We start from the raw sequence: 26,933 nt of genomic DNA, 5'->3' as shown, positions 1-26,933 counted from the left end.
AATTATAGCTCAGATCATGATATTCTTGAGGATCTACTCTGATTATGGTCCAGCTGCCTCTTCACAGTCACTTGGAGCAGTCTCTTGCTCATTACTTCCACCTTCTTAGTGTTAAACTTACTCGTTTTAAAATTTTTATTTACTAATAATTAAAACTTGATAATATAAAAATACTGTCATTTTTTAATATTTTCCATATCAAATCCATTTTAAAGGTGTGCATTAAGCTGTTCCCTTGTTATTACCGTCATTTGACCAACTGTTTTGTCTTGCTTTCTCAAAGAGGATGTTAGTTTCATATTTTTAACTTGGTGGAGTACAAGTTTTATGACATCCTTTTATGATCATTGCTTGATAGAAATAAATGTTCATAATATTGTATTCACTTAAATATTTTATATGACTGTTAATTGAATATAAATAAAATGAGTTAGGAGTTCCCATTGTGGCACAATGGTTAACAGATCCTACTAGGAACCATGAGGTTGCAGGTTCGATCCCTGGCCTCACTCAGTGGGTTAAGGATCCGGCATTGCCATGAGCTGTGGTGTAGTTTGTAGACTTGGCTCGGATCTGGCGTTGCTGTGGCTGAGGTGTAGGCCATCAGCTACAGCTCTGATTAGACTCTTAGCCTGGGAAGCTTCATTTGCCGAGGGTGTGGCCCTAGAAAGACAAAAAAAAAAAAAAAAAAAAAGAAAAAGAAATGAGTTAAAGGATATGGTGTGTCTTTAGTAGGAAAAGTGGTGTATGTAATCTAAAGGCAATAAAGTAGTAGTTGCAATATATATATTTAAAAGTTTATGCTGCTTGAAAAGTAGACTAGTATAGAAGTGTATTTAGTAAAAAGTGAAAGTATTTGCCTTTTTTGTTTTGAAAACAGTCTGAGTGTTACACATTGTTACACTTGATATTCTTATCCTTCCCCCTTCCCTCTGCTTGGTAAATTGTAGTTGCTCACTGAACTGATTTGACACAGAAACCAGGGACAAGTGAAATCTAAGTATTACAATGCCAATTAATGATGAGAAAGGAATTGATGTACATATACTCTTGATTTAGATGATTAATGTGAAGATCTATTGTGTATTCGATATATACTTAACTCAGAATGTACTGGATGTGCCGAATGTTATACTTGGCACTAGGAATATGTCAGTGAACAAAACAGGCACAAATTATGTCCTCATGAGACTTAGAGCATATGTTATATACAGAAAAATAAACAGGCAATTCCAGCGTAATGTGATAGATGAGGATACTGGCAAGAGAGTGGTTGAAATGGTGAACTGTGGAGTCCGATCTGGGTAGGGAAGGGAATACAGAAGTGGGCTAAGGAGAGAGTAGAAGAATTAAATGTCTGCAACTCTAAATGATAATGAAAAATAGATGCAGTAGGTATAACTAATTTAGAACTGAAAGATTGTGGTCAGAGAGTTGGATGTTTACTTTTCACATTTCCCATTCAGAGAAGACAAAGTGATGATGAAGTCTGGAGTGTAGTCTTATAAATTCCACTTTGGTGGCTAAAGTGGAGTTGCAGTGAAAGTTGGTGGAGGCAAAATGCTTGTGATATTAAAAGTGGTGTTGGATGGATGTATGTTGAAATAATTCAGGGTTATGTAGTATTTAGGATAGAGAAAAATAGTCTGCTGTGTGTCAAAGGGTTTTGAGTGAATGATGAGGAGTGCCTTGGGGATTAGTGATTTGCACTTGTGATTGCACATTGGAATCACCTGGGGAACTTTACCAACTACTAATGCTCTTACCCCAATTTTTCTGCATGCTGGAAATTCCAGTGGCTAGCTCCCATCCTCTGTTAATTCTCATTTAGTTTGTACAGGGTGTAACTTGGGCACTGAGACTTTAAAATGCCTCTAGGTAATTCTAATGTGCAACAATTCAGCACAGCAAGACACTGGGTTTTTTTAAACAGGAAACTAGCTGGGAATTATGGTTGGGACCATGACCTTGCATGATGAAATTGGGGTATATGATAAATGAAAGAATGAGAGTGCTGTAGGAAAAGCAGTTTTTATTTAAAGCAAACAGTGAAATTGTTAAGGATATAGATGTGTTTATTTTTACCATGGAACAGAGTAAACCTAGAGGGAGGTTTTGGGAGGAAGGAAAGCAGAGGGAAGTTGGATAAAGGAGGGAATAAGGAGGACGACCCAGTGGGTAGAGTAGAGGAGAGGACTAATAACTGCATAAATTTATCTGTTGGTGGTGACCAAAAGTAACAGGGCATAGCGGGTTCATAATTAGTCTGGAAAATACTATTCAGCTGTCTCAGGGTGGACGACAGTTGGGAATTTGGTAAATGGTTCTCAGGAGACACTTTAACATCTAGATGGGTTGAACTTCATAGGAAGTCCTAGTCTTATATATATTTTTTTTGTTTAGGGGTTTGACTTGATTGTGTAAGATGTGGGAGAGGCCCAGAGTTTCATATTGTTGTTCCACAGGCTTCCGGGGGAGTGGTTAGAGGCCTGGTCTCCCCCTCCCCCCTTTTGCATGGGTTTAACAGTGCTGTACCTAACGAAGGCAAAGCCTTTGCTGTTTCTTTACTTTTACTCTTGATTCTTTTCATGAACAATTTTAATTGTCCAACTCCAGATTTTTGTCAATATTGAAGAAATGGTACAGATTCAGAATCAGTGAAAAGGGACTTTGTATGTTATCTAGCAAGACTTCCCTTATTTATAGATTAGAGTTTTATGCATAGAGAATTGAAGTGAATTTTACAAAGAAACCACTCAGCCTCTGTTATTTAAAGTATTCACTATATATGAGACTTGAAATTTAATAATTGTTCCACTCATTCAAATTTGTTGTCAGAATAAGTTGATTAACCGCACCTCATTTGATTAATTTGACACGCTTGATTTTTTTTGCATTGTTAAACTTGAAAAATGAGAATGATAGGTATTTATTTTTATTATAAAGAAAACTTTATTTTAAAGAGAGCTCTTTATAGAAGGCTTCAAAAGCTACCCTCGTTATGCAAATGAACTATGAAGTTACTTTTGAATGAAAGTTCATTTAAAACATGAACAAAAATTTTAAATCTCTTTTTGGTCAGAATAGGGAAAATAGTACAGTAGTAAATTTGGTAACAATTTGATGTAGAAATAAGGAAATTGTATGCTAAGTGAAAAACATACTTTTGCATAATTACAGTATATCATGTTAAACCTGTATGCTCTTACTAAGCAAAATATATGTCCGTGATTAAAGCTTTTATACTTAAAATTAGATGATTTGGGGGGTTCTCTGGTACTGTAGTGGTTAGGATTCAGTGCTTTCACTGCTGTGGCCCGGATTCAATCCCTCATCTGGGAACTGAGATCCCACTGCCAGCCACTGCAAGCTGTGCCCTCCCCCCACCCCCGCAAAAAAAAGATGATTTCATATACAGTGACCTTATTTCATATGTGTTTGAATTATGAAAGTAACTTTTTGAGGTTATAACACCAAACAGATGATGCCCATGATGGGTCTCTAGCGAATTTTTTTTTTTTTCCCTGTCTTTTTGCCTTTTCTAGGGCCTCTTCCCATGGCATATGGAGGTTCCCAGGCTAGGGGTCTAATCACAGCGGTAGCCGCTGGCCTATGCCACAGCCGCAGCAATGTGGGATCCGAGCTGCATCTGCAACCTATACCACAGCTCACAGCAACGCTGGATCCTTAACCCACTGAGCAAGGTCAGGGATTGAACCCGCAACCTCATGGTTCCCAGTTGGAGTCGTTAACTACTTCTTCACGGACGGGAACTCCAGGGTCCTAGCGATTTAGTTTATGTAAAAAGGATGCTTTTAACGGCTGGGTTATGACTTGACTTTTTTTTTTATGTGTCTTTTGTATTCATAGTTTTCAAATGTGTTTAGCAGCAGGAAAACTGAAGAGTAATTATGCCAAAGGGTGCTTGCTTTTCATCTTTTTGGGTTGCATGCATTGATTTACCTATGTTTAGGTGGATATGAATGGTACCCATTTTTCTAAAACTCAGTTGATATTTATTTAAAAAAAACTCTGCACAGCTAGTCATTTCTCAGTCATTTGTGGGCACATTTCATAGTTTAGTTTTGCCAATACGGAGTCGCACTATACATAGGAATGTTATTAAGGTTTTTCTTTGGCTGTAGCAAGTGAAGTCATTTGGCTTAAATTTTCTAGGCCAAAATTACTTTTGCTGTACTGTCGGGTGGGAGATTCTGATAGCTCAGGTCAATATTTATTATGTTAGACTATATCCAAGGCTGCTTCCTGAGGAAAATTTTGGCGTGCTTATGTGGCTTTAGTCTGACACCTTGTAAAGTAGCGTTGTGAGAACACTAGTTAGACTCTTTAGTTTTTTTGTGGTTTACCTTATTTTTAGGTGTATATGGATTAAATCAAAATCAGAAATACAGACTGTTAACACTCAGTGACTGCAGACTGTATGATACTTAGCACCTCTCGAAGCCCAAAAGAACTGATATTAGGGAAAAATGCCGAGAGTTATTTACTCCAACCTTTCTTCAGATTCTGAATTTCATCTATTTATTTATTTATAATTATGGTTAGATTCTCTAATTTCTATCCTTGAATTTAGTTTGACTGCTAGAAAATTGTAATCTTAGAACACATTTGTTTTACCTTTTGCAGAGTTGCTCTTCATTGACTTGCCTTTTAATGTTTATGTCCACTTTATTTAAAGTCATTGTGAGAAGCAATTTTGTTAAACTTTCTAATGACTTTCCTGTAAAAACTGCCAAAAACATTAACCAGTACTTCATGCTTTGTTGTTCAGATAAATTCCTATATGGTACAATTGTTTAAAAAATCAGAGCTGCAGATATAGAGCACCAGTTAATGAGAGGAACCTTGGATATCATCTGTTCCCACCTTGTTTACAGATGAAGAAATTGAGGCTCAAGAGAGGTCAGCTATAAGTGGCTGACCTAGAACCTGGGTCTAGAAATTGGGTCTTCTAACAACTGACCCAGTTTTTCTTTTCTTTTTTTTTTGAGTGTTCACAAAATTGAGGTGAAGTTGAAAGTGCTATCACATAAGTTTACTGTTTTAAACTGAGCAATTCAGGAGTTCTTATTGTGGCTCAGCGGGTTAAGAACCTGATAAAGGTTCTGTGAGGATGTGGGTTCAATCCCTGGCTTTACTTAGTGGGTTAAGGATCCGGCATTGCCTCAAGCTGTGGCATAGGTCACAGATACAGCTTGGATCCAGTGTTATTGTGGCTGTGGTATAGGCCTCAGCTGCAGCTCTGATTCAGCCCCTAAACTGGTAACTTCCATATGCTGCAAGTATGGCTGTAAAAATTAAAAAAAATAAGGTGAACAGTTCATTGGCATTTAGTACAATCACTATGTTGTGCAAGTATCACCTCTGTCTAGTTCCAAAACATTTTCATCACCAAAGGAAGATGGTATCCATTATAGTTGCTCCCCATTTTCTTCTCTCCCCGTCAATTGGCAGCCGTCATTCTGCATTCTGTCTCTATGGATTTGTCTGTTCTGGGTATTTCATATGAATGGAATCATACGATATTTGACCATCTGTGGCTGGCTTCTTTCACTTAGCATAATGTACTATATCCATGTTGTAGCATGTGTCAGTACCGCTTCATTCCTTTAAAGAAATACTCTGTTATAAGTAGAGACCACAATTTGTTTGTCCATTCATTCATTGGTGGACATTTCGGCTATTTCCATCTTTTGGCTATTATGAAGAATGCTGCTGGGAACATATATGTACATATGTTTGTTTGAGTTTTCAGATCTTTTGGGTATATACCTAGGGGTGACATTTCTCAGTCCTATGCTAGTTATACATTTAAATTTTTGAGTAACTGTCAAACCATTTTACACAATGACTGCACCATTTTAACATATTTCCAGTTTTGTTTGTTAATTTGTTTTCCTTCTCCCCTATGTAAGATACTGATGACTTAAAAAAGAAAGTGACAAAGATCAATTTTTTTTAAGATAATCAACTCTTATTTGGTATATCTTATGCAATAGATTTTTCAAACAGGTTTATCTTTTTTCCAGTGGTTTATTGGCTTTTTGAATATGGTTTTGATTTGTTCATTTCATTCAAACTGAAGTAAAGTTGTGCTCCTTCATTTCTTTTCTTTCACTGTATTTATATCCTTAGAAACTATGAGAATGGTTTTAGAGGTCTAAGTAAATATAAATCTATTTACTGTACAAAATAAAATGAAAATAATGATAAAGAAAAAATAGAGGAAAAAAGAGTAATGTAATAGTTTTGGGTTTCTTCAAGGAGTTATTTATAGGTTTTAATCTACTTAAGTGCCGGTCAAATTTCTTTGTCTCCTACTTTTGCTATAGAAGTCAATTGGTAGGGCTTGGCAGTGGTTTTTAGAGTCTCTTTACATCTGGAGCCATCCTATCACTATGGCATCTTTATGAAAACAATGCTTTGTGTTAACACTTGATAAATGGATACTGTAGAAAATTTAAATGGTTTAAGATAGGTTAAATAGTTATCAGATCTCTTAGGTTTTTGAGGTAAGGCCCATTTTGATTTAGTTTGGACTAAATAATGACCTGATATAATTGAAGTCTGCTTATTTCTTTAAGTATTTCATTTTTTAATTTGTTTTTTTCTAAATAATTAAATGACCCTCACCAAATTATCTCTTTGCCAAGAAAGAAAAAAAATTAAGAAGCTAATGTTAACTCTGGAAGACCTAATTGAGTTTTTCTGTTAAGAGGGAAATCTATAGTATATATAAACTTGTATCTTTAGTACTGAGGAAAGAATCAAGGTCGTTATTTTTATTTCTTTAGTTTTAGAAGATTGAGACCTACTAACAGGTACATAGGATAGTTTTATGAAAAGTATTAGGTATGTTAGACTTTTTTCTCTCTCTTTTTTTAAAGGATGGATTCTGCACAGAGGGATTCTGAAATTACCTTGGGTGATGCAAATTTTATTATAAGGTACCAGTACGGTCAGTGAAGGAAGAGCCTTATTAGATAGCAAGACTTCACAATTCAGCAGAAATGGCTGCCCTGCCTGGTTTCAGATAGTTTGAGATGTAGACTGAAATTATGGATACAACACGTATCTGGCCACCAGAAGGATATATATATATATATATATATATATATATATATATATATATATATAGCAGTAACTATGTGGTTACCTTGTGACAATTCTAACTACCATTAGGCTTTTGTCAGTCTTTATGCTGGTGTTATGCCATTATGATCAACCCTGTGACTGTCTCACTGCTGCTTTTTGTTTTGTTTTTGTCTTTTTAGGGCAGCACCTGTGGCATATGGAAGTTCCCAGGCTAGGGATAGAATTGGAGCTGTAGTCGCTGGCCTACACCATAGCTCACAGCAATGTGGGATCTTCAACCCACTGAGGCCAGGGATTGAACCCGCATCCTCATGGATACTAGTTGGGTTCATTTCCGCTGAGCCACAATGGGAGCTCCTCACTGCTGCTTTTATTCCCATCACCATCAACTGACAGTCTCAAGAGAAGATTTTATTGGTTATATTAGAGTCCTTATTTATTCTAAGGTACCTGTATTATTTAATAGCACTATTCTGTCAGGTTGTCTCAGAGACCATTAAGCCATCTGTAGAAATCCACCCTTGGAACTGTGGCCCAGTGTGGTTGGGGACATTCTTATTATTCAGAGGATGATGATCTGTACTTAAGGAATCCCTTAGAAGATGGTTTAAGCTATATCAGGTAAGCATTTTTTTTTTTTTTTTTTCTGTTTTTTTGCCTTTTCCAGGGCCGTTCCCGCAGCATATGGAGGTTCCCAGACTAGGGGTCGAATTGGAGCTGTAGCCACCGGCCTACACCACAGCCACAGCAATGCAGGATCTGAGCTGTGTCTGCGACCTACACCACAGCTCACGGCAACGCTGGGTCCTTAACCCACTGAGCAAGGGCAGGGATCGAACCCGCAACTTCATGGTTCCTAGTCGGATTCGTTAACCGCTGCGCCACGACGGGAACTCCTATCAGGTAAGCATTTTTAAGAAGTTCAAGAAGGCAGGTACTGTATCAGGTTAGTATTTTTTATTTTTTTTGTCCTGAATGTCAGTTTCATATTTTCACATAGATATATTACATTTATTTCAGGTACTGCTTTTTGGATTTCTAGTAGCCTTAGTGATGATCCTAATGGCAAAATAATTTGTTACATTTAACCCAGTTCAGGGTTTTAGGAAAGAGCCATTTTATACTCAAAGTTTACTCTTTTCTTGGAGTTACATTCGTAAGTGACTTCCTAAGAGTTGCTTTGAGTCTATCTTTGAATTTCTTGTGTATACACAAAACCACACACACTCCTCACACTATCATCTCAAATTAATTTTTAAGCCATTTAAGCAGAAGAAGTCTATAATCCAGTTCCTTCTTTTAGCAGTGAGTGAATAAAGGTTGAGAGTCATTTTTATTGCCCAGGTTCACATGATATCTTTGAGCAGAGCTAGCATTAGAAACCAGAATTCCTAATTATTTCTTTGTTACAGTGTGCAGTATCTATTTAGTGACTTAGAAAAACAAAAGACTTCTGTGTTCTTGGCATTTATCTAATCTTGCTTAGGAATTTTTCCAGTTGGGAGTCCACTGTAAGGAATAAAAATATACCCCAGTTACCTCACATTAAAAGGAGGATTTGGGGAAGTAAAAAGCTGACTAAAGTGTTAGTTCTCTCTCTTTCAGGGAACTGCAGTCTCCCTTCTTCGCTTTTCAGAGTGTACCTGCTTCATTTCACTTTCTCAGTTGGCTTCCTTGCTCACTGATTGGCCTGTATGTCCCCTTAAAATGGCTCCTCCAGTCCCAGGATATATATATATATCCTTTTTCAGGTTCATTGCCCATCATTGGCTAGCAACAGCTTTTAGCTTTTCACATTACTGAGAGAGAGTCCAGCTCAGATCATTGATAGAGCCTGGTGTCACAAAATATATACTGTCTGCTAAACATAAGTTGGCTGTGTTTGTGTCAGTTATACATCCTGGTGTGGGCAAGGGTGGGGATGAAGGAGGGAAAAGTAGGTAGGATAATAGTATTTTCAGGGCTGTGGATGAGAGGATGGGATAGGCACAGACCTTTTACAGTGTGACCCTAATTTCTTATTTAGTCATTTGTTTAGTAAACTTCTAAGTAGATTTTACATTTGGATGGTAAAGACCGAACAGATCTTATCTTGGTACATCACTCCCTATCATGCATTTGTGTATTTTTAAGTTCATTAGCTGTAATTGAATGTCTAAAGTAGTAATTCTTAAGGTGCAGATACATGCTTCTAGGGAATATTTCTTTTTTCTTTTCTTTCTTTTTTTTTTTTTTGGTCTTTTTGTCTTTTTACGGCCATACCTGCAGCATATGGAGGTTCCCAGGCTAGGGGTCTAATCAGAGCTGTAGCCTCCTACCTACACCACAGCCACAACAATGCAGGATTGGAGCCGGGTCTGCAACCCATACCACAGGTCACGGCAACTCCAGATCCTTAATCCACCGAGCAAGGCCAGGGATCGAACCTGCAACCTCATGGTTCCTAGTTGGATTCGTTAACCACTGAGCTACAACAGGAACTCCAGAATATTTCTTTTTAGCTACCCTCTGCCCTGTCAGATTGTTTATTTTAATGCTTGTTTTTAATATTTTATGGTCCGTTGTTTTGTGAATGAGTGTTTAGTATATTAGAAAGGGAGACTCCTGAATTTATTCATGTGTTCATGCATGTCACAGAATCTTTGAGCTCATATTATGTTTCAAGAAGTTTGGGAGTTCCCCTTGTGGCTCAGTGGATAATGAATCTGACTAGGAGTCATGAGGCTGAGGGTTCGATCGCTGGCCTCGCTCAGTGGGTTAAGGATTCGGTGTTGTTGTGAGCTGTGGTGTAGGTTGCAGACACGGCTCGGATCCTGCGTTGCTGTGGCTCTGGCGTAGGACGGCAGCTACAGCTCTGATTACACCCCTGGCCCGGGAACCTCCATATGCCACTGGAGCAGCCCTAGAAAAGGCAAAAAGACAAAAAAAAAAAAAAAGGAAAAAATTTTGCTAGCTATGGGCAGATAAGGTTAAATATTCTCAGCCCTTAAAGAATTCTGTGTTTTGGAAACTGAGCTCTCATGCAGTTATCAGAGGTAATTAATACCTTTGTACCTTTGACTCCTTCACCTACTGCTCCATGAGTCCTGTACTCTCTTTATTGGACCCTTCCCTAGAGTCTGGCACTTACACAGATCTATTGCCATTTAACCCTAAACTAATGTAGTCTAGTTTTATGTTCATTAGTCTGTTGATGTCACTCTCTGTAAGATTAGCAGTTACCTTCTCATTGTCAAATCCCCTGGACATTTACTAGTTTTTAATCTTTGTTAACTGTTCTCTTGCTTTTGATATGTTGATCATTCTTGGCTTTTAGGACTTCATCCATTACTACTGGTTCTTTTTATACCTTTCTGAGCTTGCCTTCTGAGACATCTTCATGGACTTCATTTTTCTTTTTCTACCCTTTGAAATGCTGATGTTACCAATATTTCATCCTTAACTTACTGCTCTTTTCATGATGACCCTTCATTCTCATTTTTTTTTTTTTTTAGATGACTCTGTATGGTAATCAGATTTTACATTTCTCTGGCCCTGAGTACTCCCTTGAAACTAACTTGTGTTACTAACTTTACTTGCTGGCTACCTTCACTTGAGGTCTGTATGTATCTATTCTGAACATGTCCCATACTGAATTTCACTTCTTCACTCACAAAGCAACATATTGTCCCCCAAACCTTCTTCTTTTGTGTCTTGTTGGGGATAACAAGCTATTTAGCCAGTTATTACTGAAGCTTATTTAAAAAGCAATGATGATGGCTCTTTCTTCTATGCTCCATGCAATCTATTGATCTCTTGATTGGGTCATCTAGATAATTCTCCAATATGAAGACTTCTTTTCATCCCCACTACTTCTGCTCTTTCTGGTTTTTAGATAATATGACCATAATTGCTATTCATAGATTTTCCTGTCTATTTCAGATTTTGCATATGGTTGATAGAATGATTTAATCTTGAATGTCCCATATGCTTTTCACAGCCTTCAGTGGCTTCCTCATGGAATACTGTTTCTTACTTCAGTGCCTGCTCCTGTTGTCTTCTATTTATCAGTTACCCTCTACCTCACCTGGCTGTGTCCTATTATCCTCTGAGACTAATCTTTGGTGTCACCTTTTTCAGGATGCTTCTTCTCATTTGTTGTCCTTCCTCCCCTTTAGGCTGAGTCACATTACCTGCTGTTTCTTATTAGTGCCTTGTAATAGCTGATGCTTGTTTTAACATTTTTCTTACTGTGTTGTTTTATAATTTTGCATGCAATTCTCTTCCTCTAAAAGGCTATGAGCTTCTTGAGGTTGGGAACAATCCTTACTAAAATTGGAAGGCTGGCTATAGGGCACACATGCCAGGCTGTAATATATGCTTGATCAATGAATGAAAGAATATTTAGTCTAGGCAGGGAGATATATATGAATAATTACTGTAGAACTTTTTTTTTTTTTTTTTTGGTCCTTTCTTTTTTTTTTTTTAGGGCCGCACTGCAGCATATGGGTGTTCCCAGGCTAGGGGTCGAATCGGAGCTATAGCTGCCTGCCTGTGCCATAGCCACAGCCACATCAGATCCAAGCCTTGTCTGCAACCCTCACCAATTACTGTAGAACTTTAAATAGTACGGGGAAGGAAGACAATGCAAGGACTGACATTATATCTGGGAAGAAGGAAGAGTTGCTTATGAGGGATGACTCACTTCATGGAAGACCTAAGTTTGAGCTGGTTCTTGAAGGGAACTTGATGAAGGTTTTGCTGGACAGAAGAGGTAATCCATCCTAGATGACAGAAGCAAGAGAACAGATCTTACTCATGTAAAAGTCAGGTATTTCAGAATCTTTTTTCAAAGGTCATTTGGGCAATAAGGATGGAATAGAAGACAGACAGGAATTGTAGTCTTGCAGGCTCAATGAAAGCCTTGTCTAAAGCTTTGGAGGTGAGGACAGGGCTCAAGAAATATTGGATGTAAAATATAACTAATTTGTTCGATGTGAGAGTTCTGAGGGCATTTCTAGATAACTCTTAAGATTTCTCTTAACAGTGTTTGGTTAGGCACTGATGCCTCCTTTTACTTTAAATAAGGGTTATAGAAAACTTGGGGTATGGAATGAATTTAGTTTTAGACTTGATGAGCTTTAGGTACCTATGAGAAATGCAGACAGAAGCTTTCAGTATGTTTAAGAATATAAGTTTTAGATACTAGGGAAGTGCTGTATCTGGGCTGGAGGCACAGCTTCAGAAGTAAGAGTACATACGATGTAGTTAAAGCGGTGGATTAGAAAACAGGATTACTCAGGGGTTGCATATATAGTAGGACTGTAGGAGAATGAAAACAAAATCCTGGGAATTGCAGGCTTTCTTCTGCTTAAAGGTATCAGTGTATACTGAAAGTAGTGCCAGTTTCCTTATCTCTTTAATTTCCTTCTATTCTTTCCCACTCTGACAGATATGAGAAATTTCCCCTTTGCAGCCCCTATTTGTTCTTTCCATTCTTCACTCCACTGGATTCTTCTTGAGGATATTAGTTTATTCCTCTTTGAAGTGTCTCTTGTTAGACTAAATTAGGGTAAAAGGAAATACTTAACATCAGATATGTGAATTTAGATCTCTTCATGAAATAGATATATATATTTATAACTTTACTTCTATTAAGAAATGGGTTAGCTGTCATTTTTTAAACATTACTCTCTTATTTATCTTTTATTTTTTCTCTTTTGATAGTGACATAGGTAAAGATAAATATTTTGCTTCTTTCATTAAAACACCTATAAAGATATGGTAAATCACATCTTGGATTCATATCAGGTGTAAACCTTACGCAGGTGTTGGGACTGTGGCAGTATTGAAGAATTCATGGTTCATTTTCATGGGCATTATTGCCACTCAACTTTTATCCCATTATTGCCTTGCAGGGATGTTATTCCACTGATTCTAGATTTTTCTATTTTTCAAGAAAAGCCAGAAATCCTGATATTTATGTGATTTTTAAAAAACATTTATTCTGAAAAATGTATATTCAGAATTTAAAAAAATATTATATTGTTCAAATGAAACATACGAGTTTTTGATCCCTTTCTCAAACCTTAAGTTCTTTGTAAAAGTGACCAAGCAGCATCACCTACTGCGATGTTTGAGATGCTTTTGGTTCTTTGGCATCCTAGGGTAAGAGAGGAGACTTGACTGAAAGCGTAGAAGACTGTAGTGGAAAAGGAGACAGGCTCAGACCCTTGATTTAGAAGATTGATTAATAATGGGGTCCTGAAATCAGATAGCTGAGACCTAGCCCATCTGCACTAAGTATTTTGGTAGTGAATCCTCATGCGTGCTGATCAAGGCACCATAATCAGTGACTTGAAACTGGAGTGTTTAATTAGGAGGAATATTTTTCTGTTACTGTATCATGCATATTTAAGTACAAAATTAAAACACACACACACACACACACACACACACAACTTTGGTGTTTTGCCACCAGAACTCAGTGGCAAATAATGTTTCTGAGACTCAGTGGGTTTCAAGTTGTGAACACCTGATTTCCTGAATGTACTCAAGGTGTAATTTATTAAGGCTTACTGTGTTACCTTTTATTTATTTTTGTTGAGTCGAAGTAAAGAATTTTTATAGGAAATCTGCTACTTGCTCTTTGGAAAATCAGAGAGATAGGTTGGAACAGACTAGAACTGCTTTTCTGTTGATTTTCTGTGGGAGGGAAAAGTAATGATTCCTGCAGGTAGAACTTTCAGAGTTTTGAGCATGCGTGTTCCCTTTTAGCAACAACTTTTCTTTGTAAATAAATTCCATTTGTGTAAAAATTAGATCTTAGAATTAAAAATTCTATTGAAAAAATGTGCCACAAAATGTTAGAATTTGATTGTTGATTCTCTATCTGATTGGTTTTGCCCATATTAGATTAGATTATGAGAGGGTTATATACGGTATATTCATTATCCTGAATAATGCAAGTGTAATTTTCTTTGGAAGAAAGTGAAGCTAGGTGAAGCTAGTGGAAGTGTGTGTTTATATATTTTGTCAGCTAAAATTCTGATCATCTAACAATTTTCCTTGATTATGTATATTTTATATCCAAATAATATGTATTTATAGTTTTCCTTAAGGGTTTCTGTATCAGAGATGTTTCTCTTTTATTTCCTATACTGAGAAATGAATCTAAATAAATTTTAACATCATGTAAAAATAAGTTTCTTTACATTTTATCAAAAATTGAATGAATTTTGAGCGGTTTGATGTTCAGGTTTTTTTTTTTTTTTTTTTTTTTTTTTTTTTGGTGTCTCTCCTATAGGGCCACACACGCGGCTTATGGAGGTTCCCAGGCAAGGGGTCTATGGAGCTGTAGCTGCCGGCCTGTGCCAAAGCCACAGCAACGTGGGATCCAAGCCACATCTGCGACCTACACCACAGCTCATGGCAACGCTGGATCCTTAACCACTGAGTGAGGCCAGGTATCGAACCTGCACCCTCATGGTTCCTAGTTGGATTTGTTAACCACTAAGCCACGACGGGACCTCCTGTACAGGTTTTGTACTTTTGGGTATTGATAAGGCTGACGCTTTACTAGTTTATTGAAATTCATGACCGGTGGCATCTTGTCATTCTCTTCCTTTGTAAAATAAATCATCTTATATTTGTGATTATTTGTATGTAGTTTTTTAAACATTAAAATATTTTTATTTTTATTATACTTGATTTACAGTGTTGGGTTAGTTTCCGCTACAGCGTAGGGACCCAGTCTCTCTGTCTTTTCACACACACACACACACAAACACACACACACACACACACACACAGACACACATTCTTTTTCTCATACTGTCTTCCATCATGTTCTATCCCGAAAGATTGGATATAGTTCCCTGTGCTGTACAGTAGGACCCAATTTCTTATCCATTCTAAATACAATATTTTGCATCTCCCAACCCCAAAATTCCCATCTGCCATCCATCTCACTTCCTCTACCACCCACCTCCTGGCCACCTCAAGTCTGTTCTGTATGTCTGTGAGTCTGTTTCTGTTTGTAGGTGGGTTAGTATGTGCCATATTTTATTTTCCACATATAAGTGATATTGTAAGATATTTGTCTTTATCTTTCTGACTTACTTCACTTAGTATGTGTATGTAGTGTTTTTCGTTTTTTGTTTTTTTTTTTTTTGGTTTTTGTGCCTTTTGAGGGCTGCACCCGCTGCATGCGGAGGTTCCCCAGGCTGGGGGTCCAGTTGGAACTGTAGCCACTGGCCTATGCCAGAGTCACAGAAATGTGGGATCCGAGCTGCATCTGCGACCTACACCACAGCTCACAGCAACATCAGACCCTTAACCCACTGAGCAAGGCCAGGGATCGAACCCGCATCCTCATGGACACTAGTCGGGTTTGCTCACTGCTGTGTCACAACGGGAATTCCTGTGTATGTAGTTTTTAAAGAGTAGTTTTAGATTTATAACAAAATTAAAAGTATAGAGATTTTCTCTATACTCCCTGCTCTCACGCATGCATAGTCCCCCCACCCCCATCATTATCAACCTCACTCACCAGAGTGGTAAATTTTTTACCAAGGATAAACCTATATAGATACATGATAACCACGCAGAGTCCAGCGTTTACCTTGGAGTTCGCTGTTGGTATTATACATTCTATGTTTTTGGAGAAAAATATAGCAACATATATCTGTTATTTTAGTATCTTGCAGGGTATTTTCACTCTAATAGTTCTGTGCTCTGCCTCTTCATTTCTCCATAAACCCACTGATCTTTTTATTGTCTATATAATTTTGTGTTTTCCAGAATGTCATATGGTTGGAATTATACAATATGTAGCCTTTTCACATTAATTTCTTTCACTCTGTAATATGCATTTAAAGTTCATCAGTATCTTTTCATGGTTTGATAGTTCTTTTTAGCACTGAATAATATTCCATTGTCAGCATGTACCACAGTTTATGTATCAATTCACCTACTTTAGGACATCTATATTGCTTCCAGTTTTGGCAGTTGTGAATAAGTTGCTCTAAACATTTGTGTGCAAGTTTTTGTGCAGGCATGTTTTCAGCTCCTTTGGGTGAGTACCAAGGAGTAAGATTGCTGGATTGTATGGTAAGAGTATATTTAGTTTTGTAAGGAATTGCCAAACTGTTGTCCAAAGTGGCTGTGTGATTTGCCTTCCTGCCAGTAAGTCCTGTTGCTCCACATCTTCACCAGCATTTAATGTTGTTGTTATTCTGGATTTTAGCTATTCTGATAGGTGTGTAGTGGTTTTAATTTATATCTTCCTGATACCATATGATGGGGAATCATCTTTTCATGTATTTATTTACCATCTATATATCTTCTTTGGTGAGGTGTCTGTTAAAGTCTTTGGCCCATTTTTAAAAATCAGCGTTATTTTCTTACTGTTAAGTTTTAAGAGTTATTTGTAATTTTGGATAAAAGTCCTTTGTTAGATGTATCTTTTGTAAATATTTCACTAGCCTGTGGTCTTTTAATTATCATAATCCTAGCTTTTACAGATGAGGAGTTTTTAATTTAATGAAGTGCTTTTCTCACTTATTTTTTTCTTAGATTATGTCCGGTGTTATATCTAAAAAGTCATTACCCGGCCAGTAGGCACATGAAAAGATACTTGTCATCACTAGTTATTAGAGAACTGTAAATCAGAACTGCAATGAAGTACCACCTCACACCACTCAGAATGGCCATCATTAAAAGGTCTGCAAATAACAAATGTTGGAGAGGGTGTGGAGAAAAGGGAGCCTTCCTGTACAGTTGGTAGGAATGTAAATTGGTACAACCGCTATGGAAAACAGTATGGAGTTTTCTCAAAAAAACTAAAAGTAGAGTTGCCGTATGATCTTACAATCCAACACCTGGCCATCTATCTGGAGAAAACCGTAATTCAAAAACATGCACCTCTGGGTTCATCACTGCAGCACTGTTCACAATAGCCACACATGGAACAACCTAAATGTCCATCAACAGATGAATGGATAAAGAAGATGGTACTTCTATATTAGGGAATATTATTCAGCCATTAAAAAATAGTGAAATAATGCCTTTGCAGCAACATGAATGGATCTAGAGATTCTCATGCTATGTAAAAAGTCAGAAAGAGAAAGGCAAATACCATGTATTATCACTTATACGTGGAATCTAAAATATGACACAAATGAATTTATGTACAAGACAAACATACAGACCTAAAGAACATACTTGTGGCTGGCAAGGGGGGTTGGTGGTGAGGGAGGGCTGGATTGGGAGTTTGGGATTGACAGATACAAACTATTATATATAGAATGGATAAACAACAGGTAGAGTGTAGAGAACTTTATTTGATATCCTGTAATAAACCATAATGAAAAAAATATGAAAAAAAATATATAACTGGATCACTTTGGTGTACAGCAGAAATTAACACAACTTTGTAAACCAAGTGTACTTCAATAAAATAGATTTTTAAAAAAGGCATCACCATGTCCAAGTTCATCTAGGTTTTCTCCTAATTTTTCTTCTGTAGTTTTATAGTTTGATGTTTTACATTTAGGCCTGTGATCCATTTTGAGTTAATTTTTCTGAAAGGTATAATATCCCTGTCTCAGATTAAAATTTTTTGCATGTGGATGTTTTAACATAACAGCACCATTCATTGAAAAGACTGTCTTTGGTTATGTTTAGTATTTGGGAAATTCTTGAATAGTGCATTTATCCCTCACAGCTTACTTTGTTGCTGTTTATAAATGGAATCTTTAAATATATTTAGAGATAAAAGTATAAATAGCCTCGAGGGTTGGGCTTAAGTTCAATAAACAAATGATATTCTCTTTCCTACTTTTGAATCAAAAAGTACTTCCCCTGTGGCACACTTTTGTGTAGTCTTAGCATTTATGAATCTTTGTTCACTTAGAATTTTTATTTTTGAAAATTACCAAAACGTTGTTAAATAAACTTTGGTATCAGTTTTGAGTAATATCATTTTGGTGGAAAGAAGTGGATAACTGTAGACAAGAGATTGATTTTTCTTTGAAACTGCAAAATTGTGTTTTGAAGACAAGTTGAAAGGCGTGTCAATACTGTGTACGCTCTGGAGGCATCATCTTTCTTATTTCCAGTTTGTAAATCTTTTTATTATGTCACTTATCACATTTATTTTATCATTACATGTGTATTTTACCTTTTTAGTTTGTGAACGTATGGAGGGCAGAAATTTCCCAATTCATCCTTGTATAATTAAGGCCCAGTACATAGCTACCTAATTATAGGATCATTATAACCCCCAAATAATTATTTTGAAAGAGTAATTCTTATGTAAAATAATATAAAACCCACACATAAAATAGGATATTAAAACTCATTACTTAAAGTAGTTACATATTTAAAATAATTTTTTTAAATTTCAGTTAAGAAAAGTATATATTGGTCTACTAGTAGCTAATCATAGGAATTTTTAATTCCAAGTTAATTTCTGGGCTGTGAACAGGTAGCCTGTTTGTGGGCTGTTTATTTCATCCCTTGGTTACTTAAGAAATGCAAGTGCACTTATTGTGTAAGTGAATTTTGTGATTATTGTGTGTGTTTAAAAAAATTTTTAGTGAAAAATTTCAAACATTAAAAGTAGATGAGTGTAATTAACTTCCTCTGTCATGCTCAGCTTGGACATTTATCAGCTCATTGCTAATTATATTTTTGTCTATATCCGTTTTCATTTTTACTCTACTTTCTATTTCCATATTATTATTATTTTCTTTTTTTATTTCCATATTATTTTGAAGCATATTCCAGACATGCCATTTCATCTTTAAATATTCCATCATGCATATAAGGAATAGCATTCAGTAAATATGATCTTTTTGTTTTTTCAACACTGTAGTTTTTTTTCTAGGCTCTAATTCAGTGATTCCCAGTGTATGAGCTGTAAAGATGGGGAAGGATTGTTCAGCCTTAATTTGTATCCTGAATTAACAAATGCATATGGGAGTTCCCCTCATGGCTCAGTGGTTAACAAATCTGACGAGGAACCATTAGGTTGTGGGTTCGATCCCTGGCCTTGCTCAGGGAGTTGGGGATCTAGCGTTGCCATGAGCTGTGGTGTAGGTCGCAGACTTGGCTTGGATGCTGAGTTGCTGAGGCTTTGGCGTAGGCCTGCGGCTACAGCTCCAATTAGACCGGTAGCCTGGGAACCTCCATATGCTGCAGGTGTGGCCCTAGAAATGACGAAAAAAAAAAAAAGACCAAAAAAACAAAAACAAATGCATATGAATGTATCTGCTATTACTTCAAACTATGTATGTTTATTGTGTGACTGATACAATCTCTTTTAAAAAACACTGCATTAATTGCACCTTTTTTTGTTTTCTTCTGTTTTCTTGGTCATTGAATGCCAGGAGTCCTAGTTATATAGTAATATATGACCTTTTATAACTACTGCTCTAAAAAATATGAAGTGTTTGTTAAAGTAATTACCTACATATGTGCACATAATTCATTTTTGAAAATAGATAAAAATTGAGCAAGTGAAAAAAATATAAAAATTAAACAATAGACTTCCTTTGTAAGGGAGTGAGTTCTGTTACCAAAGAACTAAAAATATAGGGGCTGATATATATTTGTGTATATAACTTTCTCTGGGCAGCCCTAGTTAGGAGGGAGAAAAGCAATTCCACAGGGATCCAGTGGCCCTTATCTTTGCCAGCTGGACAGGTAGTCTTATTGGAGATAAGGCCCTCTAGCCCTTCTGGCTCAATAGCTGGATGGAAAGCATGCACCATATCATACTAGTCTTTTTTTTTTTTTTTTAAATTTTTTATTTCTTAAAGATTTTTATTTTTTTTCTATTATAGTTGATTTACAGTGTTCTGTCAATTTCTGCTGTACAGCAAAGTGACCCAGTCATACATATATGTGTACATTCTTTTCCTTACATTATCCTCCATTATGTCCTATCACAAATGACTGTATATAGTTCCCTGTGCTGTACTGCAGGATCTCATTGTATCCACTCCAGATACAATAGTTTGCATCTACTAACCTCAAACTCCTGGTCCATTCCACTCCCACCACCTCCCCCATGGCAACCACAAGTCTGTTCTCCAACTCCATGAGTTTCTTTTCTGTACAAAGGTTCATCTGTGCTGTATATTAGATTCCAGATAGAAGTGATATCATATGGTATTTGTCTTTCTCTCTCTGACTTACTTCACTTAGTATGAGAATCTTCAGTTGCATCCATGTTGCTACAAATGGCATTATTATGTGCTTTTTTATGGTCGAGTAGTATTCCTTTGAATATATATACCACATCTTCTTAATCCATTCATCTGTCAATGGACATTTAAGTTGTTTCCATATCTTGGCTATTGTGAATAGTGCTGCAGTGAACATAGGGCTGCATGTGTCTTTTTCAGTGAAAGTTTTGTCTGGATATATGCCCAGGAGTGGGATTGCTGGGTCATATGGTAGTTCTGTATTTAGTTTTCTAGGGTACCTCCATAATGTTTTCTACAGTGGTTGTACCAATTTACATTCCCACCAACAGTGAAGGAGGGTACCCTTTTCTCCACACTCTGTCCAGTATTTGTTATTTGTTAACTTGCTAATGATGGGCATTCTGACTGATGTGAGGTCATTGTAGTTTCGATTTACATTTCTCTAATAGTTAGTGATGATAATTAGTGATAGTGATGCTGAGCATAAACCAGTGGGACCTAATCAAACTTAGAAGCTTTTGCACAGCAAAGGAAACCATAAAAAAACAAAACCCCAAAAGACAACCTACAGAATGGGAGAAAATAATTTCAAACGTTGCCACTGATAAGGGCTTAATCTCTAAAAGATGCAAACATCTTAAACAACTCAACAGCAAAAAAATCAACAACCCAATTGAAAAATGGGCAGAAGACCTGAATAGACGTCTCTCAAAAGAAGATATACATATCACACTAGTCTTTAGTCATCTTCTCAAGGATACTTGGTATCTTAGATAGGTGTGAATGGAAAAGGACATTTATTTCCTAGTCCCAGGCGTATGAAAAGAGGGTTTGGGGACCAACTTAGCTAACAGACATAATGATGATCCCTGTGTGGCTGCCTCCCTGAAAAGGAAGTAGTGATGTAGGCTGGTGTAGGGTATGTTGAGATAGCCAACAGAACATTATTTCTATACATCAATCCTGTAGGAGAAAAAGAACCAAACTCTTGGGAATTTTTTTTTTTTTTTCTTTTTGTGGGTGGGGGCTTGGTGTGGGTTGTGCTGGTGAGAATGTGTACTCTGCCTAAAGTCTTAAGGTGTGAGTGAGAGGAGGACTTAAATGTCCTTTTTTCCTTTTCTCTGTTCCTTTTCTTGCCCTTTCACCTTTCCTCTTTTTTTCCCTCCTCCCTTCTCTTTCCATTCCCCCCTTCATTTCTCTTCTCTAGTTAGTATAAATTAACTAGTTCCATACTTAGCAGCTTCTATGTAGCAGACCTTGGTTAAATTATTATATAATGTTGAGTGGGCCAAAGTTCAATGTCACAAGCAGATTCTATTGAAATTACTTGGAGAAGAACTTCCAATTAATTATAGCTGGAATAAGGTGGACGGAAAACAAGTTACAGTTGGAGTAAGGCTCTTCTTATGGGTACTTATTTTTTTTATTAAACTCTTAATTGTTGTTATACAAGTTGGCCCTGAGGTATTATCTGCTATAAAATTCTCACCCCTCTGTGTTGGCTCAATGCTATGAAATGTGTTGAGACACACCAGGTGAATATAACTTAAGAGTGGTTGACTCACTTCAGCGAGACTCATGAGAGTCCAAGGTCCATTCTCTGGGAGCTCTGACAGTCTGTTCTTCATGTGATCTAAAATAGCTGTTTCCACTTAGCCCCACTTTCCACGTGCAGCCAGAAGAGTCTGTGCCTGGCTCTACATCAAATTAGCTGTGTCAGACCAAAGTTACTTAATCAGTCTGCTTTAGATAGACTTCACTTGAGAGATGATCTCACAACTCAGCTCCTTCATTGTGCTAGTGTGAATTCTGGATTTTTGTAGAGGTTACGCAATGTTAGTGGCACACCGCAACCTGTAATGTTTAATTCTTTGTTCTTAGTACTTTGTTATACTACCTTTTCTAAAAGTCTGTGATGAGGATCAAATGAGATGAATGTCAGTATGACTTGATAGGCATAATATATCACAATGTAAATTATTTCTACTTTCTATTATCAGGAGGTGTTAAGATTCTGTGCATTGTCATTTCTTGATTCTTACGCATCTTGGCAGCAGGGATCATTTTTTATGACATTGTATGTCTCTCTGCTCAAGGCTAAACTGATACATATAAGTATCAGGGCATGCTAACATCCTTTGAAACCAAAGTTCTTTCTATTATTTATGTAGAGTATATGTGGATAAACTAATAAAAGTTGGAATTTTATTTATGTACTTTATAGTCAAACCAGGAATTTATTACACTCATTACAAGTAGTTTTCTGCCTATTTTCTTGGGAGACATATTAAGTTGATTAATATTTAGATAAAGCACTCATGATTTTAACATGATTTTCTTATCATGCCTTTTAACTTTGGTGTTGTCAGTTGACAAATTGTAAGGTTCATAAAGGAGTCAGGATTTAAATAGGATAAAATCCCATTCTTATTAACTGTGTGGTCTTGGATCATTTTTTTTTTTAAACTTCTTTACCTCAGTTTCTCTGTTGTTATATTAGAAATAATAATAAGCTAAAATTGACCACTACACCATGGTCTCATTTACTTCCCATGAAAACTACATGACATAAGTGAGGAAGTGAAGGCATGGAGTGGTTACACAGCTTAAAAATAGTAAAGGTGAGGTTAGCACTCAGTCTAATTTCACAGTGCTTTTGAGCACTATGCTATGTTCTTGACAACTTCATAAGTTACTTTGAAGAATAAATGAGATATGTATATGGAATGCTTAGTACAGTTTTGAGTTTCAGATGTTTTGGGGTTCTAGAATTGTGACTAAGATTTTGTGGGCCTAAAGGTTCATTTAAGGAAAATTATAAATATATAGTTGTCCTTAGTCCTGAACAGTTCGCTTGCTTATGAAAGTATCACAGACCCCACTGCTGACATAATGGATCAGAATCTGCATGTAAGACCATTTAGCTTAGAGGAGTACTGCAGTAGATGATCTGAAGTTTTCTACCATCTCATAGTTAATGTGTTGGTGATTTTAGGGAACCAGTCTCATGGATAATTTCAGTGTTGGTTATTGTATTTGGAGTGTTTGGAGGAGAAAATAGTAATGTATCAAGTATCTTAATGTAATTCACTGTATGTAGATTTATTTCTATTTTTTGGCTTCCATTTTAGGTCAACTCTTGAGGTAATACCTGTTTCAATTTGTAAAGTTTCTGTTGTAGTACAAAATAATCCTAAATTTTATCATCCTATATCATCTTAGGAAATAATTAGAACTGAAAAATTTTAAATGGTTTTAGATCAAATGTTTTTCGGGAGTTCCCTTCGTGCCTGAGTGGTTAACGAATCCAACTAGGAACGATGAGGTTGCGGGTTCGATCCCTGGCTTTGCTCAGTGGGTTAAGGATCTGGCGTTGCTGTGAGCTGTGGTGTAGGTTGCAGACGCGGCTCGGATCCCGCATTGCTGTGGCTCTGGTGTAGGCTGGTGGCTACAGCTCCGATTCGACCCCTAGCCTGGGAACCTCCATATATGCCGCAGGAAGCGGCCTTAGAAAAGACAAAAAAAAAAAAGTTTTTCTTAATCTCACCACATAATGAGGTTATAATATTAGCTAGATGTATGTAGGGGAACACTAAATATAACATGAAAATTTCTTAGTTTTGGAAAATTTTTTATTCTGATGTTTCACTGAATAATTGAATATTTGAAGTTAAATACAAAGTTAGATACAAAGCAAAACAGCCCCTGACTTGCTTGAGCATCTCCCTCATGTTAAATAATTGAGTTAAATAATCTTTCCTATGTTATATAATTGTGATTCTTTTTTGAAAATTCCCTTGATTGTGAAAGACATGATTCAAACAAATGGAGAAATAACACATTTATTTAGTTTCAAGCAAACACTTGATTAAAAAAATAGAACATTTGAGTATTTGAGAAGCCCACTGTGTTTTATCCTCCAGTTACATTCTCCTTTTTTTCCTTTATCTCCAGAGAGCCGTTTTGCTTGGTTTCATTTTTAAAACCTCTGAATATATCCTTAAATAAGTTGCTTAGCTTTGAAAACTGTCTAGCAAGATAAATATAAGTTTTTAAAGAAAGAGTAATATTGCTAATAGAAGGTCAAATCTCAGTGATGAGGGTAGGTAGGATAAAGTATCTGGGTTATAGTCTGGTTTCAGCTTTCTTGAACATTTAGTAGAACTCTTTTCATGGAAAAGGTTTTGAGTGACTCTTGGGAAATACCATCTGTTTCTTCTAGCTGGTCATGTGGTAGTACTATAGTGTGGATCAGGTACGGGATGTCTAGCAGAGGTATCAGAAGGACTAGACTGCTCTGTACTTTATTCTAAACCTCACAACCTACTTACAGCTCTTGGAAAGAAATCAGGGAGTTTACTTGTGTAGGTAAAATAGTATTCACAGCTGATTCAAAGAGGAGCTCACGAGGGCAGAATAGAAATTTCATTAGCAGGCATTCTGTCTTCTAGTTAAAAAGATGAGTGGCGAGGATGTGAAAAAAAGATAATAAAAATATGAATGAACAAGAGTTGTGTAGGGCTTATATAGAAGAAATAAAAAAAATCCCTTCAATAAGGGATATAAAAGGAGGTATAAATAAATGGAAAAAATATATTATTTGAGGGTAGGAAGACTCACTGTTGTAAATTCTCCTTGGATAAATCTTATTTAAGATTTCTGTTCATGTGGTCATGTAATTATGGAAAGCTTCTTAGGCCAACCATATGCAATTGCTTTGTTTTTCTCCATAGCACTTAACCCCCTCTCATATAACTGCCTGTTTACTTATTTGTCTTTTCCTCTTATGGAATGCAAGTTTATGAAGGTATGTAAATTTATGAGTGTGCTTGTTCTTCCTTTCTTAGAATATAGACTTATGAAGGTGTATTTTATTCATTGTGGTATCTCTAGCACCTTAAACTTAACAGCACAAAGGAAGAGCAGTCAGTGACTGGTGAATGATCAAAGGAATAAATTAAAACTGTTCTTTCATAATCCACAGCACTTAATGTCTATTCCATAGTTTTTTGGTCATTAATTTTGTCAGTTTAGCATCTTATAATGCTTTCTGTTTTTTCTTTTGGTTCAGTGTCTAATTGTTTTATTCCTATAAGACATTCTTTTCTGTGCTCCTTGATGGCAGGAGGGGGACAAATGCTTTCTTTGTATACCTCACAGTACAAGGCAAATGGATGTAGGAACTTGTGGAACTGAATACATTTATTTATTCCTAATGACTTAAATTGCTAAAGTCCGGTTTGCCTTGAACAAAAGGAGTATTTTTAGTAGATAATACAGTATAATTCTAAATGAAAGGGTTTTTTGTTTACTTTTAAGGATAGGGTTTTTAGAGATGTCTTGTCGAACTCAGGGTTAATTTTGGTAACTGAAAGTTCTAAGTTGTGCAATTATAATTTCACAAATTTCTGCACTCAGTTTGAGTAAAATAACAATTTTTAGTGAGATATAGATTTCTTACCTTGAAGTTTTAACTTTTAAAAAGTCATGCTGTAGTTGTATTGGGATTAAATTTTAAAATAAAATATTCTAAAAAGGTACCACTCTGGAGTCTACTTAACCTTTTTTTTTTTTTTTTTGAATTTTTATTTAGTTGATTTACAGTGTTGTGCCAATTTCTGCTGTGCAACAAGGCAACCCAGTCATCCATATATACATATGTGTGTGTGTATACACACACACATACTCACTCCCTTTTTTTTTTTTTTTTTTTTTTGTCTTTTTGCTATTTCTTTGGGCCGCTCCAGCGGCATATGGAGGTTCCCAGGCTAGGGGTCAAATCAGAGGTGTAGCCACTGGCCTACGCCAGAGCCACAGCAACACGGGATCCGAGCTGCATCTGCAACCTACACCACAGCTCATGGCAACGCCGGGTCGTTAACCCACTGAGCAAGGGCAGGGACCGAACCCGCAACCTCATGGTTCCTAGTCGGATTCGTCAACTACTGCGCCACGATGGGAACTCCCTCACTCCCTTTCTTATCTTCCATCATGATCTATCCCAAGATATTGGATATAGTTCCCTGTGCTGTACCTTAGGACCTCATTGCTTATCCATTCTAAATGTAACAGTTTGCATCTACCAACCCAAACTCTCAGTCTATCCCACTCCCTCCTCTCTCCCCCCTTGGCAACCACAAATCTGTCCTCTGTTTCTGTTTTGCAGATAGGTTCATTTGTGTCATATTTTATATTGCACATGTAAGTGATATCATAATGGTATTTGTCTTTCTGACTTATTTCACTTAGTATGAGAATCTCCAGTTGCATCCTGTTGCTGCAAATGGCATTTTTTCATTCTTTTTTATGGTTGAGTAGTATTCCTTTGAATATGTGTACCACATCTAATCCATTCATCTGTCTATGGACATTTAGGTTGTTTCCATTTCTTGGCTGTTGTGAATAGTGCTGCTATGAACATATGGGTGCATGTATCTTTTTGAATTATAGTTTTGTTTGGATATATGCCTGGGAGTGGGGTTGCTGGATCATATGGTAGTTGTATATTTAGTTTTCTGAGGAATCTCCATACTGTTTTCCATAGTGATTGTACCAATTTACATTCCCACCAACAGTGTTGGAGGGGTTCTCTTTTCTCCACATCCTCTCCAGCATTTGTTATTT

The 26,933-nt window shown here is 36.6% G+C and overlaps 1 protein-coding gene across 2 annotated transcripts in view; it reads left to right on the top strand.

Annotated features, from left to right (window-relative positions):
* SNX13 (sorting nexin 13) overlaps positions 1–26,933 on the top strand; it is a 123,163-nt gene that overhangs the window by 11,644 nt on the left and 84,586 nt on the right. The gene's annotated exons all lie outside the window — the stretch shown is intronic.

This window comes from Sus scrofa, chromosome 9, assembly GCF_000003025.6.
Source record: "Sus scrofa isolate TJ Tabasco breed Duroc chromosome 9, Sscrofa11.1, whole genome shotgun sequence".
NCBI classification, from domain to species: domain Eukaryota; kingdom Metazoa; phylum Chordata; class Mammalia; order Artiodactyla; family Suidae; genus Sus; species Sus scrofa.
The sequence above is the reverse complement of the archived record's forward strand: the minus strand, read 5'-3'. Positions and strand labels throughout refer to the sequence as shown.